The sequence below is a fragment of the Arachis hypogaea genome, chromosome 18, assembly GCF_003086295.3.
Source record: "Arachis hypogaea cultivar Tifrunner chromosome 18, arahy.Tifrunner.gnm2.J5K5, whole genome shotgun sequence".
Taxonomy (NCBI): domain Eukaryota; kingdom Viridiplantae; phylum Streptophyta; class Magnoliopsida; order Fabales; family Fabaceae; genus Arachis; species Arachis hypogaea.
In genome coordinates this window covers 43360950-43369342 of record NC_092053.1, presented here as the reverse complement: position 1 = coordinate 43369342, position 8393 = coordinate 43360950, and positions in this window count along the sequence as shown.

Here is an 8393-nt window from a genome sequence, read left to right as displayed (position 1 = left end):
TAAAATAAATAATAAATAGAATATATAAGAATATGATATCTGACATATTTTAATTAGGAAATTGGTATTATATAATAGATTTTTTCTGAATCCTTATTGCTTGTTCGTTGCTATTTTTTACATAATTATTTAATAATTTCGGCCTATGAAACTATCAACTACCTAATATTATGATTTAATTAATAAGAATGATGACATTAATAGTTTTTTCATAAGTCTTGTTATTATTTATCATTAGAAAATAGCCATAAATAAATTTATTTTCTTAATAAATGTTAATTTTGTTGTCAAATTCTATATTACCTTTAAAATTTTAGCGTAATTGAGTTTAATTTCTATATTTTGAAATGAATTTACTCGAAAAAATTAATATATACATCACATTATTATTACAAAATTATTTTTTTTAACATAATTAGTGGTACTTATTTGAACCATTAAATTTAGCTTCTAATGATATTAAAGTCAACCTATTTTATTATCTTGTGCCTTCAAAGAATTTACACCACTTTACACGACTGACATAAAAATATAACAATTGAAAAAAAAATATTACAATGAGTCAATGAGTATATTCATTTTAACAAATATTCTTCTATCTAATACCATAAAAAAATATATTGGCCACTTTGAATTATACATACATAAAGAAAAAAAGAAGAAAAAAAAGAAGAGTTGAAATAGCAAGAGCGATAAAAATCACGATTCTTATAATTTTGTGTGACCATCTATATATAGTAGACCAGACAACTATAATTATCTAACAAAATTAATTTGTATTTATTGCACTCAATTTGAATAAGTAAGAAATTATCTTATTTTAATTTAGTCCTTAATTCACATGATTTGAATTTAACTCAATATATATGATTTGATTTGATTTAATTATTAGTTAAAAATATCTCAGTTGTCTATTTTATTCCTAGATTTATTATTTTAATGACTAATAAATTAATCAAATTAATTAATTAGTACACACAATAAATTTGGTTTAATAAATTAAAAAATATTAATAGAATATTAAAATAAATAAATTAGGAAATACTATCAGATCAAATTGATATAAATTATAATAAATTTGTATGATATTTAAATATCTAATCAAATCAAATAGTTGATATAGATAGTTTATCGTAATAACTTGTATTTAATGAGTTAAAAGAAATAAATTAAGAAACATTCTTAGAAGCATGCCACGTCAACTCCATCATTAAGTGGCAGAAATCTGATTTTTATATAATAAAATAGATAGATTGTACACCACTTGAATTTTACTTGGATGCTATTTAAATTTTTTGGGTACTCACCCCTTCTTCAATTATATTTTGTTATTATTCTTTATTTTATTCTTTTTCTATTTCTCTGATTTTTTAATTTTTATCTATTTGATTATTTATTTTATAAATACATATTTTTTTTTCTCTTTTTTGAAATAAAATTAATAAAAAACTTATCCTTATTTGTTACTCTCTTTTGTTTATTTCTTTATTCTTTGATTAAATTTTTTTTCTGTTTCTGTAAGAGTAAATAATGGAAATTGTTATTTCTATATGAAGTCCATATTAATTTTATAGGCATCATAAATATTTTTGGTATTTTTTTTTAAATTTTTGCACAGAAAAAATTGAATCAAATTTAGCTTTGTAGCTTTTTTATTTTTTATTTTCTAATTAAAATTATGTGTTATAAGTTAGTAATCAGATTTCATTTTTATAATAAGTATTATTATTGTGAATGTAGTAACCAAGATAGCCTTATATATATAATTGTACACCACTTGAAATTTACTTGAATGATGTTTAATTTTTTTTCTTTTACTTTCCCCTTCTTTAATTGTGGAGTATCTCCTAGTTCGGGAGAAGAAGTTTTTTGAGAAAATTAAGTTAAGTAATACTACTACTTGCTTATTTTTATATAAATTATGTTTTTGTTTTCTTTTATGTGATTTTATAATATTTATTTTTTATGATAGGTGAAAGTTCATAAGTGTGTAAAAAATAAGTAAAATATTATTTTAAAAAACTTTTTTGAAAAATTTTAAAAAATTTTGACAAATGATACATTTTTATGTATTTAATTTCAAAAAACTTCTGTAGTAAAAAGTGGAATATTCTGTAAAAATCAATGCAATGTACTTTCTCCTTATAAGTTTCTTTAGTTTTTATAAAAAATATTATCTCCAATATTCGATAAGAAACAAGTTAATGGGTGCAATTTTAGCTGCTGGTTTCTTTAATTTTTATTTTGGAAGGTCGTCGTATTTTGTTATTATTCTTTATTTTGTTCTTTTTCTATTTCTCTGATTTTTTACTTTTTATCTTCTTGATTATTTATGTATAAATACATATTTTATTTTCCTCTTTTTTAAAATAAAATTAGTTAAAAATTTATCCTTATTTGTATTATTATACACCACTGAAATTATACTTAGTTGCTATTTAGATTTCGTTATTTATTTTTTATAATTTGGGATACAATTGATTGAGTTGTTTCTATGAGTTTTGGTAATGTATTTAAATGGTGGTGGTTTGTGTTTTTTTTTTCTCGTAGTGGTTATTTTTATTTAAAAATATTTCTATATCATGCATAATTTTTTAACTTTACTAAAAACTGATATATTTATTTTATTTTCATTGATGATGGTAAATTAATTTTTAATCTTTGAATTATTGATGTCCGATTATTTTGGGTATTTAACTAAATAAATAATTAGCTTGTGTGTATTTTCATTGGGGAATATAATATATTTTTTTATTGAAAATCTAATTATATAGGAAGCCTACTATATCTAAACTAAAAGGTGTACTCATTACCTCAGTCTACCATCCCTGGATTTATGCATAGGCTTTTTTCTTATTCTGGTTCTTGCTTTTCCCTTAATATTATCTCATGTTTTTGTTATCTTTCTCTTTTCTCTCTTTCTCTTCTCTTTTAATTATCTTTCTTGCTCATATCTATTGCTATTAGCTCAGGATTTATAGAGAAGATTATTGATAGGGACAACTGTTTACTGCATATCTCTATTTGTATATCTATTGCTGTTAGCTTAGGGTTTATAGAGAAGATTACTTATTGGTGGCTGCAAATATCTTTCACTAGATATCTGAGGTCACTAATTATCTTTCAAATTTTCATGTTATTTGCTTCATTTTTTCTCCCAAAATAAAGAGTCTATGTATTTTTTCAAATTTCTCAATTGAGATGTGTTTATAAATAAAGCCAGAACCCATTGGTTGATTCACAATTTTCTCACATTCCTTTGGCCTATTGGATTATTTTCTTATAGAGTTTGTTATATTAACTGAAGTCTATTTTTTCTTTCATCATTTTCATCCCATTTCAAGATGAGAACTGCCATGGATATGATTAATAAGATTAATCATGAAAAGGAAACATAGAATCTCAAAGTTAGGGTGATTAGGCTTTGGACTATTCCTACTTTCAGTGGTCAGCTGCTCCCAAATTCTATGGAGATGATTTTAGTTGATAAATCTGTGAGTTCTCATGCTTTAAGCATGTCTCATTTATTCTATTATGTTCTAATCTTACTTTATTTTAAATGCATTGTTCTTAGGTTAATTTAGGTATTTTTTTGTTGTGTTTGTAACTCTTAAACATATTAAATTTAGCATGTTATGTCCTTATGTCATTCTGACTTTAATATACTTTTGGTGGATTTATTTATTTTATTTTGGAAGAATTATTTGTATTTAATGTTTAGCTGTTTGTATTTTGTCTTCTATTTTTGTAGTTAGAGGTGTATATCTCCTTTTTTTTTTAACTGTCATTTCATTTAATGTATATGAATTATACATTTTATTTTCTTGGTCGGTGATGCCAAATTTGATATCATTTATCTCGTGGATTGACAGGGATTTAAGATACAAGCTACTATTCGAAAGTCTATGATTCATAGGTTCAAAGAACTTTTGTCCGAGGGTCAAGTATATGTGATGAAGCTCTTCTCTATTGTTCCAAATCAAGGATTGTATAGGGCCACTAAACATCAGTTCAAGCTGATTTTCCAGTTTAGGACCTCTATCAGGGCTGATACATCAAATTTTATCCCAAGACTTAACCTTACAATCACTCCCTTGGTTGAACTACCTTACAATTATTTTGTTTCCTTTTTATAGTCCAGTTTGTAAGAATGCTGGTGCTTTTGTTGTTTGTTTTTAGTTGTAGGAATCGATGAGCCTTATTTGGTGACTATGTTGATGAACTGAATCGATTTTTGTCCTTTGGGTATATTGAACAGCCAATTGTTCTTTTGAGGCTTGCCAAAGTTAAGATTTGTAGGGGTTCGTGCCACCTGTCTTGCTTTCTTTTGGTAGATTTATCTATTTTTTTGCGTTTTAACTATAGATTCGTGTAACCAAAGTATTTATTTTTTATTTTCAGGTAGAGTTGACCTTTAAACTGTCATGTTTGCATCAAAGTTTGGATTCAATCTTGATATTCCAGAGGTTGCATCTTTTTGAAAGTGGTATATAAGCTTGTTATTTTGAATGATGTGAATATATTCTGAGTGTTCGTTGATTTTATTGTCTTCAATATTTTTTTTGGCTATTTTTCAGAAATTATATTTGTTCTTCTATGTTTTAACAGCTCTATTCTTCATGGAATTAGTGCATCACAACCCATTGAAATTCTTGATTTTAGAAAGAATGTTGGGATAGAAGAAGACTTTATAAAGTTAACACCTAGATGTACTATGAAGTCACTTGAGGATAATAACAGGGTGGGAATTATGTTAATCCTTTTTCCGTCTTTATTCTTTTATTATTATTTTTGTGTTTTTTTTAATACCTTTTTCGTTTTATTTTGCAAATACTATCATGTTTGGTCATAACATGGGTCCATTGTACTTTTTGTAAATTTCTTAGAATAAAACTTTTGTTGTGCTTGCAAAAATTATTGAGATAGTTGAGGGTGGTCCTTGGTGGTACTCTGCCTGTGTGTGTGGTAGAGTTGATCAGGCAGAATCTAGAGTTTATTTTTGTCAATTTTGCAACATTCATGTTACTAATGTTATACCCAGGTTTATTTGTGGTTTATTCTTCTCACTACAAGAAAAACATTGAGAACCGTCGGAGTTATCGTCAGATTTAGCGGTGGCGTTTACCATCAAATTTTGTGTCGGATTTAGCATCAAATTTGATGAGGAATTCATCAGGTAAAAAAATTACCATTGGATAGTAGTGCCCGACTATAAAACCGTCCGTAAATGTTGGCGGGAGACCACGACAAATGGGCGCCAACTTTAGCGTCGGATTTACCAGCAGACTAATCCGATAGTAACCACGTTTAATGGAAATGCAGTGTTTTGGTGATTCGAACCGCGTTACCGTCGGTTTAACCTGCCGGTAATCCAACGTTAATAGTGCTCTAAATTGAAACCGTGAACTCCTCCCCCTTCATTTTGAATTCCTCTTCTCTCTCTAACATTCCCCTCTCTCTCTCTCTACCCTTTCACCACCCAATCTCTCTCTAGCCCCTACCGCCGCTGTCGCTGCTGCTCCAACTGCTTTTGCCGCCGCTTCTGCCCTGCTCTGCCGCCGCTGGAAAGACTGCCGCCACCTCCAACCGCCCATTCGCTGCTCTCTATTCCTGCCACATCACACCCCTTCCCTTCAGGTTCTTGATTAAAATTCCTTCTAATTTCTGTTTAGTTAAGTGTAATTTTATTTAGTTAGTTTGATTTTAGAAGTTAATTAGTTAGATTAAGTTGTTATTTAATGGATTTTAGATGGTTAAGATAGATTAGTTTAGTTTATTAAATTCTGATTTTAGTTGAAAGTGTTTGAAATTCTTCTAAATTGTTGATTGAGTTGTTGAAAATTATTGCTAAAATTGGTTGAAACTTGTGAATTCATGAGAACTAGCATAGTTATTAAATAGTATATGCTTTGAAAAAACACGTCATTTATATTTATTATTTTCTATTTTATGGATGTTTCAAATCTCATCTAAAATCATAAAAGTGTATGCTTTGAATCAACTTTGGATATAGATGACAAAAATGAATGTTATTAGTTGGTGATGCACGTTAAACATAGTTACTACATAAGAGTGAGGAAAATTTAGATTTAAACAAAACTAACTCAAATTAGAAACAAGTTAAGGTAATGCTATATCCAATAAAATCCACATTCATAGTAAAAAAAAGAAACAAACATACATTACTGAAACTATCATGAACCTGAGTTGCATGAATTTAATTTATATAAACTACTAATAATTCAATGAAAATACAAATCAAGAATAAGAGTTTAATAGATTTTACTTTAATCAATAAATGTTTTATAAATTTACAAATGAAAACGTTTATTCATTCTAATGCTTGAAGTTAATGTTTTCTTTTCTTATGTTATTATTTATTGGTATTTATTATGGTATTAATATGTTATTAATATGTTCCTTGTATAAACACGATGATGGGTAGTAGAGGTAGGTCCAGTGGGTCATCCCATGGTTGTAGTAGAAGGCTGGCTGCCACCGAATTCTCCAGGATTGCCCAGTCATCGCCCTCTACTCCGACTACCCCGTCGATCCTTGTGACGTCACAGGCAGGTCCGTTAGACCAGTAGTTTATCATGGTCCCAAATTAGAACTGGGTGCCTCTGTCTGCTACGCCCCCTGGCAGATGGAGCGACCCCGTCCACCGAGCCTGTGGTGGGTGATACCTCCAATGCCCTCAAGCAGGATGCCCCCTACCACTGCCCGTTGGTAGCACGAATTCCCACACTTTCGTACTGTTGTACCATCAAGTGCACTGGATCATCCAAGTAATACCTGAGCGAGTCAGGTTCGATCCCACGAGGATTATGGCTAGAAGCAAGCTATGGTTATCTTGCAGGTCTTAGTCAGGTAGATCAGAAGGTTGTTGGATTATGAAGTTTAGGATTTTTATAATAAGGTGCTGATACTTTAAAGATAGAGTTGAGAGTTAGAGTTGCTTTGCCTTTCTGAATTAACTCTGGTACTACTGTCTTCTTTGCTTGTGAATGATCCTCTTCTATGGCAGGCTGTATGTGATCAACACCATGGGCCGTGGTCATGGATCTCCTCTGCTATAGATTGAATGCCATTGGCCATGGTCATCCAATCTGACAAGGGGTGAAGCGCATAATAGTCCATTCTCTTGGTGATCCTACTCAAAATGCCATAGACACGGTCGAATCTTCCAGATCAGAGAATGCTGCTTCTTAGGATTCTAGCCTATACCACGGAGACCCTAATCTCCCCGAAAATTGACTAAACTGGTGTCTCGAGAAGTCCCCAATGAAGTCGTGGATTAGCCGTTTGAGAGCGCTCCATTTGGACTTCTGCAGCTCTAGAAAAGCTCTTCTGAATGCAAGGAGGTTAGATCCGGATAACATCTGCAGTGCTTTCTCTATTTCTGAATTAGACTTCTGCTCCAGCTCCTCAATTTCAGCCAGAAATTACCTGAAATTGCACAAAAACACAAAAACTCATAGTAGAATCAAAAAATATGAATTTAACACTAAAACCTATAAAAACTAAATAAAACATACTAAAAACTATATAAAAATGATGTCAAAAAGCGTATAAAATATCCACTCATCACAACACCAAACTTAAACCGTTACTTGTCCCCAAGCAACTAAAAACACAGTAGGATAAAAAGGAAAATTAAGATACATTAAATTTCTAACTTTCAAATGAAGCTTAGTTACAATCAGATGAGCGGGACTTAGTAGCATTTTGCTTCTGAATAGTTTTAGCATCTTACTATCCATTGAAACTTAGAATGGTTGGCATCTTTAGGAACTTAGAATCCAAATGATATTATTAACTCTCCTAGTTTAGTTCTTTTTTATTCTTGAACACAGCTTTCAAAGTCTTGGCTGCGACCCTACGCACCTTGTTTTCCAGTATTACCACCGGGTACAATAATGCCACAGACACTTTAACTGGGTGAACCTTTTCAGATTGTGACTTAGCTTTGCTAGAGTCCCCAGATAGAGGTGTCCAGAGTTCTTAAGCACACTCTTTTTGCTTTGGACCACGACTTTAACCGCTCAATCTCAAGCTTTTCACTTGACACCTTCACGCCACAAGCACATGGTTAGGGACAGCTTGGTTTAGCCGCTTAGGCCAGGATTTTATTCCTTTGGGACCTCCTATCCATTAATGCTCAAAGCTTTGGGTCCTTTTACCCTTGCCTTTTGGTTTAAAGGGTTACTGGCTTTTTCAATCTGCCCTCTTTTTCCTGCATTTTTGGGCAGTAATGGATTTTTCTGCTTTTTCTTTTTTTTTTCTTTTTTGCCATTTTTCTTTCTTTTTTGCATGCATATATATATATATATATATATATATATATATATATATATATATATATATATATATATTCTTTTGCAACATGCTTT